At 40.0% G+C, this 20,227-nt stretch overlaps 1 protein-coding gene across 2 annotated transcripts in view; it reads right to left on the bottom strand.

The window, feature by feature from the left end:
* Window positions 1-19,627, bottom strand: part of DYRK1A (dual specificity tyrosine phosphorylation regulated kinase 1A) — a 90,551-nt gene extending 70,924 nt beyond the window's left edge. The window contains exon 1 of one of the 2 annotated variants that reach the window (XM_030477849.2): window positions 19,095-19,627. The gene's annotated coding sequence lies outside the window, so the exon portion shown is untranslated. Of the gene's footprint in view, window positions 1-247; window positions 1,646-19,094 lie in introns of those variants that run through there. The other variant, XM_030477851.1, reaches the window with a different exon arrangement.
* Window positions 19,628-20,227: the final 600 nt, after the last annotated feature.

Genomic DNA, 20,227 nt, shown 5'->3' with positions numbered 1-20,227 from the left:
TCAGTACAGAAACACCATGTTTAAAAATCTTGTTCAACATGCTTTGAAACAGCAGTTCATATGAAGTTCAGTAGCTTTGAAAATTGACAGTGGTCAAGTTCAGGCTCCATGACAACCAGATGCATTCAAAATAGATGGTGAATAAACTGAGTTATTTCATTAAAATAAGAATACTCAGGCTGCACTCCCCAAAAGCCAAAGCTCTCTTAGATTTGGCTGCTCCTTTCTCGCCTTCACCCTTCCTTACCCTCAACCACTCAATGCAGACCAATCTCTTGCACCACGTCTGGCACTTGCCCCAATCCCGCTGAGTCAGTTCTGCAACTTAGCATGATGTAAAATATTCACCTTTTTTGATCAGTTTTCTGCTGACTCTGCACACCTCCAGAGCCCAAGTCCGACTTTCAGCTTCAAAAATCTACACAGTAAATAAGAACTTAATTGTTCTTTTTAGCGCATGCATACAGCTGACACATTTATATTCTGCATAATACTACTTGATCACAGAGAACTTTATTTGCATTTTTGTGCAGTCTTTGATATTCTAGACCTTTGAAACTCACAGTTCCTAGGTCAGGGCCAGAAGTCCAAATACTTACTGATACTGGAAGTAAGGCAGCCATGCTCTAGGACCATGCTGGGGTAATAAACAGGGCATTCTACTCATAGAGGGAGAAACTCATTGTATTAGGTGCTGTGTGACACAATAAAATGGTGATCCTCACCTAGAAAGCTCACTATCTAAACAGACCGTGTTTGTCCACATAAAGACAAAAACAGACAACAGCTTCAGCTATCTACAATAAGGTTTGCTGTATAGGCTAAGAATACAGTACAAGAGAAGTAAAGAGCAAGATAGCTGAAGTATTTCTGACAGTTCTTGCTAAACTGACACAGAGCACCTTGAAGACCACAGCTAACATCTGGTTTAATATCAGTAGTAACAGACCCCACTTCTACTTCAAGAACACAAGTGAAATGTTTACAGGCTTTTCTATATATAGTTTGTGTCTGTCATAATAGTGTACATAAATAAATTTCAAGAAATAAATTTAATCAGGCATGCCAACTACAAACTTCTCTGATGTTGGAAAGCAAACTGAACAAAAAACGACTTCACCACAGTAAAATCCAGCATCCTTACCATTCAGTTCTCAATGTTCCAGCCCAGTTATATGTAAAGAGACTTCCACAATATGCTTTAAGCCCTAATTCAGGCTCCGGTTGACTACTACGTAAGTTCAAATACATTGCAGTAAGTATCATAACGTATTTGTACTTCAACATACGAATTAACAAACGGGAAGACACAATTTATCAGATTACGTCCTTCAGAAAATTAACTTAATTTCACTATTAAAAAAATTGGTTAAAGCCCCTTAAATAACTGGAGAGTGAGTAGAATATCACCCCACTGATACAATCCATTCTATGTTCCATCTCTACTCTCTCACACTCTTTCCACTTTACATATCATTCCTACCTTGGTGGTTGTGCTGTATTGCCATAATTCAAATAATACCCTTCCACTGAGAAAATAAAACATTATCTCTTGTAAAATGTGTAAGCACTGATTAAATCCCAGCAAGTTTCTTCTTCCTCTTCCCTGAAGGTAACCACACTCATCATTGGATTGGTGAGTCATGCTTCCTTTTCTCTTCCTCTGTCCCATGGTTCTTTGGTTCTTTTTTGTACAATGGTACACATTACATGGGACTCAAGGACAATTTCCAAAACATCTGAAAAGCCAGGGGATCTAGGTATTCTCATTGGAACTGAACAATGTGATTTTGGATTCTTGCCATCTAAGGAACACACTAAACTGCCAGGAAAGGCAGCAGTCGCCCCCCACCCTTCCCAACTCTCAGGTCCACAGCTGTGCCCCCTTCCTTGGAAGGCTTTAGTGTTCCCACTGAATACACAGTAAACCAAATCAACTCCATGACCCAATTAAAAACTGTTCTCATCTTTGTCAGGTTCATCTCCTGCCAGTTTAGTAAACTGAACTGGCTCAGGAAATGCTAAGAAAAACTTAAAGCTGAACGAAAAGGTTAACAGGCCTTTTTGTGCCAAAAAGATGCTGGCTCAGTTTATGCCACATAACTTCCCACCAAGTATATGCCTTCACAAGCTGACCAAACTCAGGGCTACTACTAGTAAGAAAAGAGCAAGTCACAGACAAGACTCATCTTCCTGGCACTTTCCCACCTCCTGATGAAATAGTTTAGGTAGCTAAATTGGCAGTGAAGTTTTTACTTTTACTTCGTCATTAGTTTTTTGTGCTTAGCTTCTTAAGCTGGCCCAACATGGAGAAGCAAAGCAAAAATGTCAATGAAGAGAACCTTTAAGTATGCTTAACCAAGAGAGAAAGTGGACAGACAGAGTCTCCTGTGATCCAATACAGGCTGCTGTCAAACAGCCATGTCATATTCCCCTGCAACACCCAGGCACCAAAGACGTTGGAGTTGCAATGATGATGGCTGTAAGTCCATCTGCAGCCCGAGCTTAATTCCTATTAGTCTCGCAAACCTTTGAAGCAGGAAACTACTGTAACTCTTGTATCATGCTCATGAGGGAATCTCTAATGCATATAAACATCACAAGGCACTCGCAAACTATGGTAAAGAAAAGTGTTCAAAGTGTATCAACAAAAAAAAAAAGTACAAATGGGTTTTCCCCTTTGTTTCTTCAATATAGTAAATACATGAATAAATAAATAGATTCCATGTTTTCCTCACATCATTCACTCCAGAACTACAGCCCTAACATTTCTCAGAATGCAGATCACTGTCAGCTCCAAAAATTTTTAACAAAACATGAATCATCCTAAAATAATATTTTTTAACTTAACATAATTCAACATGGGTTAAAGTTCCATCTGTAGTTCATTTACCATGGCCTTATTCCCCAGTTAAGGAACCACTGACCTAGAAAACTCTCATTGAAGAAGGAGATAAATTAACAAACTTCAGTAAATTTTCATATAATCTAGTGATGAAGTCAAAATACCTTCTTTTACAGATTTAAAACTCTGAGGTCTTGTTTTCTTATCTTGTTAGCCTCCATTCCTACTGTTAAGCATAATGTTACAGCAAATCTTGGTGTATACCAAGATTCTACTGCAGAGGTAGCAGGCTGCAAAATTTTGCTGCGTTTTAAATGGTATTATAATCCATTAAGAAGAATTCAAACACCCTATTTAAGTCAGATACACATGTGGATGCATGCACACACAGGGAGAAGAGACAATACAGACAGTGGGTATACATCAACCAACAAAAGCTTTACTAGGGTACATTTACCACCACATTGAATAGAGTTTTCATCATTCATGGCAGCTCTATACCTCTACAAACAATTGTTACAGGTAGGTCATTGGAGACTCTCTAACACTTGTTCTAAAAGATAAAAAAAAAACCCCACACCACTAAACCCAGAACATACTTGTTATGTTCTAATATGACCTTCTACAAAACTTTTTTAGAATTTCATGCAGTAATTCCTCATCAAGCCTTCATCAATGTATGGAATATCCCACAAAAAGATCTAATCATTTAAAAGCATCCACAGATGAAGAAACCATGACACACTTTCATCAAGTGGAATAGATTGCCCATTACCATCAAACGTGTATTATCTCCTGCTTATCAATATAGAAGACAACGACTTTCTGGTGTGGAAAAGATTTTACAAATCTAACAAGAGGTTGCAGATACCCTGCCATAGGGTAACTCAATCTGAGTTTGACAGCTAAGAGTTCAAATTCACACTCGTGTTTACAACAAGTTACCTTTTGTCAGCTTATCCTCAGTAACTGGCCACATGCACACCCCTTCAGCCCACTACAAATGTGACTTTGCTTTCCCTCAGCCAAAAGAAATAGAACGTTAAGGCTAAGGATGAAGTAGCGCATGATTGCTAAGCCAATCTAATAATTTGCTGCTACCAAAGGAGGGGACAAAGGCGAGGTGTTGGGGAAGGTTCTGTTCTGCCAACATTCATCCCCTTCCCAGTCCTCACTGCTCTAGCTAATTGACCCAAAAGAAACCTAGCTTTTTTCAGGTTTGCTTACTGGCTTTCTCACACACACAGATGATGGCAAATCATTTGAATAAACATGCCGGTTTTTTTACATTCTAAAGGTTGCAAAGAACTGGGGTCATTTGGTTTTTTTCAATGGTCCTGAATGCGTAGTTCAGGCTTAGTCTGTCAACTTGGGATAATGTTGGTTTGAATTCCTTTTAGAGTACAGTCACTATGGAGATGTATGGAATTCATTTCTGAATATTCTCTGATGGCAGTCATGAAACAAAAGTCTAAAAGACATCTCTCATCGAGATAAAAGCCCCAGAAATTCTCTCTAACAGAGGCCTTTCAGATTAATTTTGTCTACCTAGACTATCAGGAGGCCAAACAGAAAAAAATGACACTTTGGGACAATTTATACAAACTTCACCAATTCCAGCAATGAAATACTGGGTATAAACTGATCCTCCTAATACTCTCCAAATTATCTGTCTTTTGTTCAAGAAGCAGACATTGCGCCAGAACTTTGACAGAATTATCTATTTCAGTAATTCTAGGACATGGTAAAGATTATGCAACTTTCTGATTATTTAACAGTGTCTCCACCAGTATCAGAAGTTGCTAGGGTTCTGACCAAGGGAGTTCGGTTTCCTGTAGCATTTTTTTTCCTGATAAAAATTCCTAAAATGATTTTAATAAGAGGTTGAAGGAAGGAAATGAGGACAAATTAAAAAAAAAAAAAAATTAGGAAAAAAGGCTTTTAAATCCTGACCTTACAGACCTCTAAACAGTACTCAAGATCACCACATCTGAGGTATCCAGGAAATAAGGCAGCAAGAAAATCTTTAGTGTCCCACTGAAGTCCTTGCAAACTACCAAGAATAGCTCGCTAGATGGAAAGACTCCAAAACAAAGCCACTTTTCCAGCAGACCTTTTTCTTTAATTTTCTACTAATGTTACTGAACTTACTCATGTAATGATGTGCTGTGCTTTTTAACAAAGCTTGCTAGAAAAAAGGTAGCTTTCTCTATAGACCTGCTGTTTCCTAATTTGTGAAAGAGCTCAATACGAAGATCATGAGCATGATCTGACACACTCCGAGGATGACGCCAGCAGAGGTATCCTTAGGAAGAATACAATTTTTTTAGATGCATCTGAAACAGCACAGCAACATATGAAATCACAGGGGCATAGCAAAAGGGATAAGAAAAACAAGATTCAGAGCTCATACCAGGTGCACCAAATGGACTGATTGCAGCCGAACAGACTCATCCTTATAGCCCTTCATATGACCAGTTTCCAGTGCACTGCAAAACGAAAACTCTGACCACGACAATGTAGTCATCAAGACGGTCACAAGAGAGAACTCCCCCAAATCATAACACCATACACTACACTGACATCTTCTTTTCCAACTTAAGTTAAAGCCACATCTAATGGCTTCAAAACTGGAACTGCCCTCTTCCCCCCATCCCACCCCCCTTTTTTTTTTTTGAGTAAACAATAAAGCACCACCTTTGGAAATAAGTCAGAACTCCATACACTGCTAATTTGAGACTTCACTTGAACTGAACATAAAGGAGACTTAATAGCTTCAGAGCTTAAGAGAAAGAGATCTCTACGGAGTTCAACAATGCTACACTGAATCTATCTGAGCAAACATGGATCCTCACACAGATTTACAGCCAAGGCCTGATCTTTTTTGCTCAGAGATATTTTTATTCAAAATATTTCAAGTTAGCTTCCTAGTGGATTTACAGGAATTACTAGAAAGCTTAAAGACATTCTTCATGGTTGATTCTGTGTTTAGGAAAGAGCAAGAGACATGCTAACCTACAGAGATTTTATCTGCCACAGACAGTGCCTGAAAACACTGAGCAGTCTTCCTCCCTTTCCTGAAGGGGTCAAGGAGATGGATGACATCCTGAAGGGCAACAAAGACAGCCAAAGTGGGAAGTTCTGAAATGCAGAACAGTCAACTCAAAGCAAGTTAGGGAAAAAGAGAAACAAGGCTTTATGAAAAATACAATGGATTGCTGAAGAAGGGCATGGGAGGGGGGGAAAAACCGGCACTAAACATCAAAGTAGCTGAACCATTATTTGACCAAGGAACCTCAACTACTCCTAGAAACTGAGTAATGCCATGTTGTTTGTCATAAGACAGAAGTCTTTAGCCATGAAAAAAATAGGCATTATGAACAAAGCTTACTGCAGAGCAGACTGGAATGAGACTCAAAGCAGAAAAGAAGATAGATGGGATTTTAAAAACAAAACCAATTAAAAAAAATCCAAAACAAAACAAAACAGAGAAGCCACAAGCCACTGAAGAGATACAGCATTTATGACTAATACTCTTATTTACTAACCAAGAAGGAATCAACTAACATTTCCAAAGTATTGTAATTTAGAATAGGGTTTGCCCTATTAGCATGTACATCCTGACAGCAGGCTGCTTGATAACCTGACCCAGAGCAGGGGGCCTAACAAAACAAAAATCTTCAAACTCAGAGAGTGATACATTGAAGAGCACCCTCATGTAACAGTATAAAAGTAAGATGTCCATCACATTTTGCATGGAGAAACGATGCCCTGCAAGGCACTTAAGGTGCTCCTGCCTTCAGTTCACCCAAGAGAAGCAAAGGAGGTAGACAGAAAAATTCCTTTGCTTTTCCCCCCCCACACTATAAAGAGTAAATGTATTGTCCAATCTTCCACATTTTTATTTGAAGTCATTTCAGATTATTAAAATATGGATAGACGTTAAAATATGGATGGATTCAGATATTAAGGAATCAACATCCCTGTATACTTTCCCACCTAACACGTAAATAGTTATCAACTAAATTTAAGTAACTTTTATAAAAATATTAAATAATAACTGAATACATGAAAGTGAAACAACAGTATAATCCCAGCAGCTCTGGTCACTTAAGAGGACAAACAAGCACGGAATTTCCAGAAGAGCTGCTTGTTTCTTTGTTTTTTAACATAACCGGTCCAGCTGGTGGTTATGTTAAAACCGGGCTATCAAGAGAAATGTTTTTTCATGTGTCTCCTTTGTATAGCAGGAACAAGAAAACTAAGCATCTTCACTCTGCAATTTAGCTTCTAGTATCAATAAGGTATGTTCACATCTTATAAAGACAGCTGAAAAATACCTGTTATTAGAACATTAACTGCAGAAATATCAATTCAACTTCCAGTTTGTCCAAACAGGGACAATACATATTTTTTGTGCACATATCTATCTTCAGACAATATAAAATTTGAGTAAAAATTTCAGAAGTGCATGAGATTAAGGAGGTATCTATATATTGTATTGTTTTGTGGTAATGTTTGGGGTGGGGAACAAACAGAAAATTGAAACCTTTCAGTCTCTTAAGAGGTTTTAGTTTTTAAAACTTTGGGGTTTTTCTCCCTCAAAAGCACTGTTCTTAGAGAGGAGGGAGAGAAAGTAAAAACAAGTGAGAAAGAACAAGCAGGAGAAAACACTGAGCAAGCAAGAGACTGAGCAAGTAACAAAATCAGAGGTGCTTGAGAGACCAAGCACTAGACAGGACATGAAAGAAAACCGCATGAACAGAAGTTCAAAAATCGTAAAAAAGAGCAAGTGAGAGTGAGGAAGAACTAGAAGAAGAGCACAAGTGAAAAGAATGCAAAACACATGCATCAGGAGTAAGCAGGAGAATTAGAAAGCAGGAGAGTTAGAAAGCAAGCAGGAGAGTTGAAGAGAGAACTCATCAAGACTGTGGTAGTGCATGTTAAGAGTGCACACAAGCAGGACAGCATCAGAGTGGGAACATTAGAGAGGGAATGTGCATGGAAGCTTGAAATAGCAAGCAAAAGTCTGAAAGAGGCAGAGCAGGGGGGGCAGGGACAGAGAGACAGACTGGTGAGTGATTTACTACAGGAGGGGTGGCAAAAATTCCTCAGAAGGATGTTCTCCATTAAGTAACAGTGCTATCAGAGCCAGTTAACCAACCCCTGCCTCTTCTAGGAGGAACCCTGTTCCTGTCCACCCACACAACTCATTCCATTATCTTGTCAAATGTCTGAGCAGCAGCAGTGTACCAGGTCTGGGAACCGATCTGACTGAAAAGTAACCTGATTCTCCACCCACACACACACCCAAATGTTATATATATAAAATTATATATTTCAGCCAACTCAGTTTCCAAGTCTGATTCACTGGTTGGTCTTACAAACAGCTGTGCCAACACAAAGCAGGTGGGAACAAGCAGCCAGAATCTGGAGAGAAGGAGAGCTGCTTAAGTGGTGATCGCCTTCAAGGAACTCGTTGCACACTTTGCCTTAGAATGACTCTTTCAACAATTCCCCTCAAAGTGCTTCAGTGGCTCTACATCTTGCAGCACGAACTTCATGTCAGTTTGCTAATACTTACACTGTAAACCAAACATGTACAACATCATCAGATTAAATATTGTGTATATCACACATGCCTCCTAGATGACGTATGAAAACAAAGAGTTGTTGCTTTCCATCTTTTTGCTTCTTTTTTTAATCAAATATTTCAAATTTGGCGTAGGTACAGTTTTGGGGAGAGCAAGGTAATTTTCACTACGCTCAGAGAAGCATACGGATTTCATTGGGTGGAAGAAGAAAATGGTTTAGAGAAGAAGGAAAAGGGGGGAGAAAATCAATGTTGCTTACATTTTTCTCTGAGTATACTGTTCTTTGCTGTGCTGCCCCTCAGCATTCTCAGCACTGAAATTCTGTATCAGCCTACGGTCTCATCTCCATACTAGAAGATGGAATTGAACTTGATGAAAAAGAGGTAATAAAGTCTTCTCTAACTTCCCTCAAGTTTAAGCAGGTATAGTAGTAGTAGAAGACCAATAGTTTCAATCTTTACTCATCAGCTTCTGTTAGTTTGCTTCCCTTCACTGCCACTACTACCGAGCAATGTCTCAAGACTCAGTAATAAATTTGATCAGCTGAAACTAGAACAGAGATTATTATTGTCGAAGACAATATTTAAGACATTTAGCCAATTTTCCTTCATAAAAGCCAACCAAACCCAAGCATGCAAAAGCATAGTTTACACACTCAGTATACGCTCACATGGGTAACCCATTGTTCCTGAAACTGTTCACTCTAAAGTGGTTGAGTCATAAGACTGAGAACTCAGTCCTACCAGATCAGGTAGAAGAGGTGGGACCTTCTGTACGAGTAAGATGGAGATGTATCAATCATACAAACTGAGCAAATACCATATATGCCTCTTTCCCTGTGAAAAAAAGTTGTATAGATGTCACAGAATCAGAGACTACGTTAAGAAATGTTACGGCACGCCTGATAAACTCTCATGTATTTTGCAACATAATCTTTACTTACACAGTGAACAGATGCTTATCATGTATATCAGGAGAGCACATGGAAAATAAAGCTATACAGTAAATACTAGCTGTACCACAAATGATACTAATTACTGAAATACTCCATTAGTTCTTTCCAAAATTGAAGTATGTGTATCAAACAGCAAAAGAGTTTCTACATTCTATAGTTCTTTATTTTTTTTAGACAAGCAAACCCCCTTTGGGAAAAATGAGTTTGAACTCTAAATGCCCCAAATTTCAAAAAAATCTTAAGTTCCTTGAACAGACCTCTATCTGGATATGCTGAGTCACTCTCCAACCTGAAGACACTGCTTCTCTGTGTTACAAAGCACTCAGAATATAAACTCAAGTCAAATGCAACTACAAATACACAGCATCCTGCTATTAAGACATAAGACACCTAAACCCTTCACCTCAGCTCCGCCCATTGCGTCACTGTGTAACTTCGGGCAAGTCACTCTACATTTTTTGCTTTCATTCCCCTTTAAAACGCAGCTTAGTAACATCTATTTGTCTCCTGTTAGCAAAGCAAAAACTGCTGCGTGTATGGAAAGCAACATGACATTAAGTGCTATAGAAAATGCCTAAAATTACCAGAACTCCTCTCCTCGCCCCAAAACCCAGGAATTCAGTGCCTTAGCTTAGGCTGCCAATAGATTTGGTGGAGGGGTTTTTCTGTACATTAGATCTTAATAATTGAAAAATATTTCCACAAGATGCTAAAAGAATCAAAGAATCTCTTAGCATTTGCTAGATACTAAAATGTTATATCTTTGTGCACAAGCCTGTGAGAAAGTTGCAAACCTGAGACTAAGCACAAGGTCTGGACAGTGTGCAATTATTAACAACTTGTACCTAAAAAAAAAAATAATAATTTATTATATTTACATCAGACTACCAAAAGCAAGAGAGAGTTTTCCTGGTTTTGTCAGTGTTTGAGTGCTTGACTAAGTTTGGGAATTTTTATGGAAATAACTAATAAGGTCAAATGCAACCCTACAGAGGTTCTCAAGATTAAAATATAAGAAGAAAGACCATGCTTACAACATACGGAATATAATGCATACCTGTTTCCTCAAACACGTAAATAAGCTGGCACTGCCAAATTTGGAGCTCACTGGTTTCAGAATATACATAATGACTAACACATAACCTAGAAATTGTATTTTGGGACCACTGTATGCTTACTAAAAACATATCTTGAGCTTCAGCCTCACCTCAAACCACAGATCTCAAACTGGTTTGTTTGATGCAAACAAAACGTTGCTTTACATACAGAGATTCAAATTAAGCTTTTCTCTTTTTTTTTTTAAAAACAAAGTAGCAGTAGTCAAGAGAATGAAAGCATATAAAGAATCCTGTTTCAGAAAATACCAGGGGAAAACTTTTCAAATATGGGAGCCTAAAAATTAAATTCTTCATCTCATATTGAAACTTTGGCATAGAAACAATTACATATTCTCATGTTGCAATAAACTTAAGTAGGAACTGTAAGACTTAAATCTTAACAAAAAAAAATGAGGCCAACAGTATGGCAAACTACTTGTTTATCTATGTAGGCACTATTTAAACCTAAGATCATACTTTAAAGTGGAGAAAAAAAAACAAAATAACCAAAAAATCCCATGATAAAGATATAGAAAATGATGAATGACAATGGGAAGGTCAAAGAAGTCCCTCCTCTCTCATTACAGACCTTGGAAATGCACACTAAAGGGCAGCAAACATAAACTAAGGCCAAGGAAATCATTTTCGCACACAAAAGAATTATTTACTGACCTCAATCAGGACATGTCCCTGATGCAAACAAAAAAAAACATCCCACAACATTTTTTAACATCTATAAATTATTACATTGGACAGAATGGGACTAAAAAAAAAAAAAAAAAAGAAAAGAAAAAAACCTTCTCTGTTTCAGAATGTAAACCTACCATGAACTCATTAATTTCTCAGTACTAGGAAAATATTTAATGACACGAACTACTCCAGTTTGGTGTTTCCTTCATCCAAATATTTTTTTTTATAAGCATTTAGAAAGCTTATTGAGATTTTTTTTTTGGGGGGGGGGGTTATTGAGTAAAAGCCCCCCACCCTACAAACACTGATAGTTTATACACACACAAATCATGGATACAGAGTGATCCTAGGTCACTGATGATCTCTAACATTTCCACATGCAAAGCACCACATGCATATACTGGCAGAGCTTCAGAACACCTCTTAAAAATGTCAGTTTGTCACATACATATGTTCCTTTCCTTCACAGACAAAACACTGAACTGAATGTCCCTGTGTATCAATACATACATTTTACTTTCATATTTTACTTCCATTAGAACAGTAGCTAAAAGGAAACAAATGTATTTTAAAACATCTTCGTTCACTTAGAGGAACATTTTTATAAATTGTGCAGAAGAGAGAATGATTTCAAAACATGCCACTTGAACTTTGTGTACTAAAAGTAGAACTTGTTTTCTCCTTTCCTGAAATAACTGGATGCTGGTTAAAAACATCTATAGCAGAAATCCAGAATGATATACCTGCTTTATGCATGTATACAATTATTTTTTTTGCATTATGAGGAAAAAATGGAGTTTTAATCTATAATTTAGAACAGAGAACCCTAAGATAAGACATAACTTGGCCAACATGTTTTTCTTGCTTTATTAACTTCTGTAACAAATCAAATGGAAATGTTTTAGCAAAACCTTGTATTTTGGTTTACTGCAATTGCTTGGCAGCATGCAAATTAAGTAAAGGGGCACTAGGTATTACCTTCAAATACATATTTAAAAATTGTCTCCAATTCTAATGGTTTCTTACAGGAGAAAACCATTGCATAGGTTTCTGGTCCCCATCATGTGAAGCAAAGCCAATCTTGATTTAAGAATGACAACAAAAGTTGTCAGTGTTATCATTAACCACTAAGGTAAAGCAGCCAAGTATTTGTACTCCAACAATCTGTTTCCACATGTGCAACTGGATTTCTCAAGGTTTCAAAACTAAGCTCATAAAGTTTTAAAATGTCCATGCTGTGAACATGACTCTAAGTTAATTTAACTCCATAGAGATACATAAATGAATGTTTTGATGGTTAAAAAGCCTGAAAGTAGACTCCTATGGACACTGTGAACTGCAAATCATGATTGCACGCTGCGTAAAATGGACAGGTGAAAACATCCCCAAATAAATCCTTCAAAGACAGAAGATAAACCCTCTTCTAAGGGCCACATCAGATGTCATTAATGATTTCCACTCACGCCTACAGATTATTAGTTCTTAGACCTTCTATCATTAAGATTTTGTACTACAGACACAGACTCACAACCCTTTTTATTTACCAGAAGGAAAACCAAACCACAAACACATATGCACTTACACAATGCCGGAACAAAAATGCTACGTAAGAGAACATTGGGAATGAATGGGTATGCACCTCAAAGCCATGAAATACTGATTAATGGAGAAAGAAATAATACTTCATGTCGTACAGTACAAATCAAAGTGGATATAAGACCCTGGGTAAGGTCTCTAAGTAGTACAACAATGCAAAACCAAGCAATTTTTTGCTATGCCCTTATAATACAAACTTTAACTATAACTTATAATGCAGTATCTTATATACTCTTTCCACTCAGTCTTCAACATAAATTAATCATTTATGATGCTGTCTCTACAAGACATAGTTCACACAAAACATCAAGTCACTTAGAAACTAAGCTTGTGAAATGCCGTGTGTATTAAAAAACAATAAACTGTCACAAAAAGTTTGAGGAGATACAATGGTCATTCAAAATGAAGCTGTAGTTAACTGACCTCTCCCCAGAACTGTTCCTACTAGTGCTTCTGATGTGGGGGGAAAGCATAATGTCACTTTGTAGCCCTAACATATACAGAACTGAACTTCAGCAAAAATCTGCTCTCAGTGGGAAGACATAGACAGGTATGTACAATCACATACATGTTCGGCATTTGCAGTAATGCTCATTTTCCTGTACAAAGGCCTGCCATGAAAACCTCAACTTCTGAGGACACACTATGACATTGACAGAAAAGTCACCCTAAATACAAGAACACAGAATTCTAAGCCTGTGAAAATCTGATCATGGTGAAAATGTACATTAACCTGCATCATTCCACAACTACGACCCAGTATTCGTAGTATTCATGAGTTAACTTCTACTGGGAAGGGAAGCTGCCAAGATCTTCATGCAACAACCACTTACAACATTAACAAAGACATCAAGATATTTCAAACACTAACTTGCAGTTTTTGGCAACACGTTAAATCAGTACCTACTTATCCGTAAGTTAGAAAGAATAACAGCAAAGCAGCCAGAATCAGACACAATCCAGGAAAGTTAATGAGCTTCCAGTATCAATCAGATTTTGTAAGTGTATTAGAAACTGATTTGTCTGTTACCACACACACCCCCTATATGTATTTCATGGTTTAAGTCCTGTTAAAACCATATTTAAAACCCAAGAACATATATATACAATGCTGTGTAAGAAAAAAAGTTGTAGTTACAACTGGACAGACCAAACAGAGATCAGTGTAAGGAAATTCAGTTTTCAGGAAAATGCAGAACTGAGCAAGTACACATTAGCTTCCCTACCTGACAACATTTTTATTCCTCTTTTTACTCCTTCCTTCAGTATGAACAGTAAACTGAGAGCTGTTTCAGAAACAGAACTATTTCCTCTACAGAGGAAGTAGATAAACTATGCTCCAATTGGCACCTCAGCGACAGGTCCACTGGCAAATAAATGAGAAGTTATTAGTAATTTATATAGTTCACAAGAACACAAATTAAGATTTCGGCACATAGGTAAACGGGATTTTCAGTGAACAAAAACGTTAGCTACCAGTGTTTGAAAGTCAGAAAGCCAAAAGCCAATGAACAAAAGGTGTTGGGGACACTAGGATTTAAAATTTCACTGACAAGTTCAATTTAATCATTAAAACATCTTTATGATTGTGACAACTAGTCATTTTACTGGTTTGATTATTTTCAGTAACTCAAAATTCACTCTAAATTTTTCCTATTACATTTTGAAAGGAGTAACTCTGCCATTAGAAATCAATGTAAATTTGTACATTTCCACTCCTCTCTTATTTCACCATCCAAATAGGTATTAAAAAGTAAGAAGAAACTTTTCAACATATTATTTCAATATATTATTAACTATTCCTTCAACTGACTCAAAACAGAGCCTATTTTTATTTGCCTCTGGTGAAAAAGAAGAAAAAAATAAGGTTTTGTAACGTTACATAATACATAAATTGAAAGCTTGGTTTCTCATAGCTGGAACAAAACTGACACTTAATGGACTTAATTTCACTTTCATTTACTCAGTTTCACTTTCAGGTTTTTAGTGCTACCAAGACCCTGGAAACTTTGTGAGGACTATGTTTACAAGTAAGTGCTAGCTTATGTTATTTTAATTACAGAAACATTTTCACTGCTTTTAAGAAATGCTATATTCAGAGCTGAAATTAAACTGATTACGTCTTCATACAGGGTAACTGAAATAGTTACTATCTAGATTTCAGAGGCTCCACAGTATTTGCACTGCATGGACATAAGCAGAGCTGACTGGGAACAACCTTCTACGTTCCCTAGCCCTTCAATGGGTATTCTCCCCGTAAATCATATGGATAGGACATTTTGGAATTCATCAGGATATGATTACATCAGTAGCTTTCATATGGAGCCACCCCATCTCCAACCTTTTCAACTGTAGAAAACCTCACCTATCCTTTAGAGATTGTGGAGGGAAAAGGGGGAGGAGCAAGGGAGGGGAAAGGAAACACATGAAGACAATGGGACTCAGCCTGTCTCATCACTCTGTGGTTTCTAGTCAGAGAGGAGCTCCTTTTTTGATCTGTGCTCCTAGACAAGTAAGCCACAATCAAGCACCCACAGGTACTGGACAAGATTCACCTTATATGAGTATTAGGGGAAACGGAGCTAAATTCCAAATAAAACTGGGGTAAGTATGAACTAGAGACCTATTCCAGAATAACAGAATACATTTGTACTAGTAAAAGCAGTTGAGTTACTTTTCCAGTTATGCTTGGATAAAAGAGAAACAAATGCAGAATTTTACCTTCTTTCCCCATAAGGGAAAAAGATAACCAATGAATATCTATTACAAACTGTTACGTTAATTGTCACAGGTACCTAATGATTAGGCCACTGCAATTCTATTGGTATATTGTGTCACCTCGAAGACCGAGTACTAGGTAACTGTACATATAGAATATGTCTTTCTGGAAGTAACAATTGTTTCTAATTATCAAAAGTTTCTCCAATGTTTCTAAACCACCAATAGACTACAGTTCCCACAACTCTCCTCTTGAAGGACACACGGAGGTAAGGAAGAAAAAAAAGAGGAGGAAGGAAAGGGAGAGTATTCCACTTCTCAGAATGTCTTGCTTATTTTTTTCTCCAGTCATAAGCTTACAAGAAAGCCATGTTTGCTCAGAAATGGTTTTTTGAATTATTTCAAATAGCCTTAGAGAAAAAAAGAAGTCTCACTGCATAAACATACGAGGCTTTTAGACTTCCTGAAGTCTGGTAAGAAAGTTATTACATAAATAAAAAAATTAAAAAAAAAAAAAAAAAACCAAAAAAGATGTTTCTTACCAAACTCTTACTAAAGCAAAAAAAAAAAAGATGAAACTGTAAACTTCACAAATAATCTATTGTACTCACTTATAAAGACAAAAGCAGCAGTTCTCTGTAAATAAGCCTATTCTAAAACAACAGATCTATTTACAAAAGGATTTCAGAAGTTATACAAGTCTCCCAAGCTCCCATAAAACAAAGGTATCAGAAAGTTTTTTACTTAACTTTGGAGAACACTTCTCCAAATGGCATTAAAAATTACCATAGAAAAACTAAACATATACCAGGTCTTTAATTCTTACTCAAAACATAAGATGTAACAGCAACTTTCAACCTACAGTCCCATAGTCAAAATACACCTAAAATACGGAGTTTTTTGGAGGAATGCTGTAAAGATAATCCAATTATAGCAACAAAATTGCTTCTTTGGTAAGAGTATGTTCTAGCCTTAACCACTCATTTCAGTTCAGATGAACCTGTAAAATGCTATCATAGCAAACTAAGGTACGGTTTTTCATGTGTTTAACTAGACTTCTTGCATACAACCGTACGACCATGTGGTACGGTTTCAAAAATGTTAGCATAAACTAAAACGGACTTTTTCACTTTATGTTACGGTGTTTACCAACTAATTTGAACTGAAATGACAAAAATATCACAGTAAGCCCATTAAGGCAAAGCCTAATAACACAGCTAACCCAAACACATTTCTTTGCAAGATTCTATCAGAATTAAGATTTTTCAATATCGTGTACATGTTAGCACATATGTCCTAATTAAATGTAACTTTAAAAGCTTAGACAAGGCATACTGTTTTTACTAGGTACCGGCCACATTTTGCTGCTTTGTTTAAACTATCAACCAGCTTGTTAGAAGTCATTTATGGTCATGACATGTTAATTCCCAGTCTACGCAAAACCCACATACTTTAAAAATTGATAAATTCCCAGTGACTAGCTCATTATATTACACAAGTAAGAAAACACTACCCATAAATTGACACCGAAATAGAGAACTCTTGGCTGCTATTAGGTAAAATTATCCTTGTTGCAGCTTCTCTGTCACTGTCCAACATGGGGGAGGGGATTCCAATGACAAGTTCTAAATCCACCCAAGTATTGATTCAGGAACCGTAAAACTGCTGCTCATGTAACAAACCATCTTTCTTACCTATTTGCCTTGTAACAATATTAAACTATTGCCATATGTAAATGCATACACAAAAAATTTTACAGAAAGAACTGCCCTCTCTTCTTAAGACCGTACTTTTTATTCAACTTTGAACAAGATATACTTGCTTTACTCAAAGAATATTAAAAAACCATGAATTAAACTCAATGAGCTTCATAAACTTTGACAGAATTTTTAATTCAAGGCACAAAATGACAATTTAACACTTCACACATATTCTACTTCAGACTGCAAATAAGAACACTCTAGTTCTAAATAATTAATATAAGCCAAAACCATGAAGTGCAGCTTGCGAAAATAGTCTATATATATACACACACACCAAGTTCACCAAATATATATAGATAATAGCTAGCAAATACTAGCTCATACTCGGGAGTTATTTTCAGTGTTAGTATTCTAATTCTATAAAGTATAATTAATTTTCCAAAATTATCCAACCTACTGAGGTTGGGGGGAGGGCAATGTGGACAAAAAGACAAACAAGTTTACCAAAACTTTTTAGGGCTACAGACTATTCCACTGAGGTAAGTGAAATTCCGCTTGATTACAGGCAGGTAATTGAATACTACTACAAACAAAATGTTCGCTTATTTATCACCAGGTATCATCGACGTATTCTTCAGCTTCACACACCTTTTCTTAAGGAAAGAATGAAATACCAACATGATAATAAAACAAGTTGTTAACTTGTACTTATCTAGACCCCACTATAATACTATACCCATGCAAGTGTGACTATATATACCTATTGGCAAAAGTTTACAGCACAGTCTCATTCGGATTAAAACAGTAGGTTGTCAAAAACATGCTTGTGGATTTATTTTGCAGTCAGATATTCCGTCTTTGTTAACCTTAAAGAACAATGAATGTTTATTTCCCCAGATGACTGTGGAGTAATAGGAGAACTAAGTAACAGCAGCAATCTAGATACATGATCAAAGAACCCCTACATGGTCTTTGGACAGACTAAACTGAAAACTTCAAAACTGACCGAGATTCAAAATTGCACAGATTTCGAAATTTCAAATTACAGTACTTTTAACTGCATTTTCTGATTTGGTCGTGGTGGGAAGGAATGCCACTCCAGAGAAGGAGCACCCTCTGCATTGGATGAGGTCTCCAATTTCTTCAGCAACACAACGCTGAATTCTAAAAGACTGCAGCGTGCTATTAAAATATAGAAGTGCTTCTGTGTCCCTGCGCCTATTCCCAACTGCTTCTCCCTCCTCTTCCCCACCCCCCGCCAGAATGACAGTCATCTCGCACAGGTACTCCTTCTACATTGGCCTCCAACTTCCCCACCTATCGCTTAAGTCCCTCACACGGGTGCAGAAAGGGACACCCAAAGCCTCCACCACAACAGGTGCCTGCCCAGCTGATGGTTCAACTCCTGACACCCTCCTCGCCTCCCGCTCCCAGACCGGGGCGAGACCTCGCACCCGCCCACCGCAGGGCGTTGCGCATAAGAGCGAGAGGATCCAGGCGAGCTCCCTTCCTCCATTGCCGGTCCCGCGGCCCACCTTGCCGCTCCACTTCCCAACCCGGCAGCGACAGCCTCTCCCGGACGCCGAGGGGAAAAGGGCCGCAGAGGCCGCGGCAACCGCCGCCGCTGCCCCTCGGCCATGCCCGGCCTGCCCCAGAAGGGGGCGGCGGGAGGGAGGGCGGGGAAAAAGGCCAGATCCGAAGCCCGGTGCGGGTCCCGGCCCTGCCAGCGCCGGCCCGAGGTTCGGCGGGCCCCGGCGTTCTCCCCATCTCCTCTCTCTAAGATGGCAGCGGAGCTGCCCCCTGCGCTGCGCCCCCTTCGACCGCGCCGGGCCGGGAGGTGGCACCAGCTCGTCCCGCTGCGCAGCTCCCCGCCACCGGCTGAGGCGTCTCACTTACCCGTGCGGGGGGCTGCGGGCCCAGCGCTCCGGCCCGGCTTCTCCCGGTCGAGGCCTCTTCTCTCGGGCGGCGAGCGCGGGTAGGGCGAGGAGCGAGCGCTTCTCCCAGCCTCGGCCAGGGGCCCCGGCGCGGCAGCGCCTCCCTCTTGTGCGCTCCGCAGTCCGGCCGCCCCGCCGCGCTCGGGCCCGCACGGCTGGCGGCGGTGCCGGTGCCGCTCGGGGCGCGGGGGCACCGGCCGCGGGGTCTGTCCGCTGCGCGCCTTCCTCTCTGGGCGGCGAAGAGGAGGGGGGGGACTCGGCCCGGCCCGGCCCGGCGGGCGGATCCGCGGCGCTTCCTGGCCGGGCTGGATTTTCTATCGCTCACAAAATGGCGCGCGTTCCAAACCTGCGCAGCGCCCGGCGGCGGCAACGGCAAGGCCCGGCCTCACCTCGGCTCGGCGGCGGCGGTGGTGGTGGCGGCGGCGGTGGCGGCGGCCTGAGCCCCGGCCAGGCAGCGCGGGGACAGCGGCGGGCGGGCGGGCGAGCGAGCGGGGGGAGGAGGAGGAGGGGGTGGGGGGGAAGCGCAGCGCCGTACCGAGCCCCCGGGAACTCCTCGCTCCCTCCCTCCCTCCCCCGCCTGCCAGCCTCTACCTCCTCCCTCTCCCTCCCTCCCGCCCGCTCCTCCTCCCTCTCCCCCTCCCTGCTTCCCTCACGAACCGGCTTCGCCAGGCCGCCGCGCCGCTGCCGTTGAGGACCCGCCGCCGCCGCCGCTTCGAGCCGGTCCGCGCCCGCCCGCCCGCGCGGGACGAACTTGTCGCGCGTCCCCGCCGGACCCTCGGGGGACGGTTGTTTGGTTTTTGGGGGGTGTTTTGTTTGTTTGTTTCCCTGTGCGATAACGTCCTTCGGGGGGGAGGTGGGGAGGAGAAGGGAAAGGGGAAATAAAAAAAAAAAGAGAAATAAAATAACGCCGGGATTCGGGCGGGAAGAGGGGTTTTTAAATAATTTAAAAAAAAAAAAGGTAACTGATAAAATGGCGGCGGGGCGAGCCTGTTTCCATGGCAACTGTCAATCACGCGGCCCGGCTGCCCCACCCCGGCCGGGCGGGAGACGGCGCTGACGTGGGGAAGGCGGGGAAGAGAGCGACGGGTGAAGGGC

Source organism: Strigops habroptila, chromosome 2 (assembly GCF_004027225.2).
Source record: "Strigops habroptila isolate Jane chromosome 2, bStrHab1.2.pri, whole genome shotgun sequence".
Lineage (NCBI taxonomy): Eukaryota > Metazoa > Chordata > Aves > Psittaciformes > Psittacidae > Strigops > Strigops habroptila.
The sequence above is the reverse complement of the archived record's forward strand: the minus strand, read 5'-3'. Positions and strand labels throughout refer to the sequence as shown.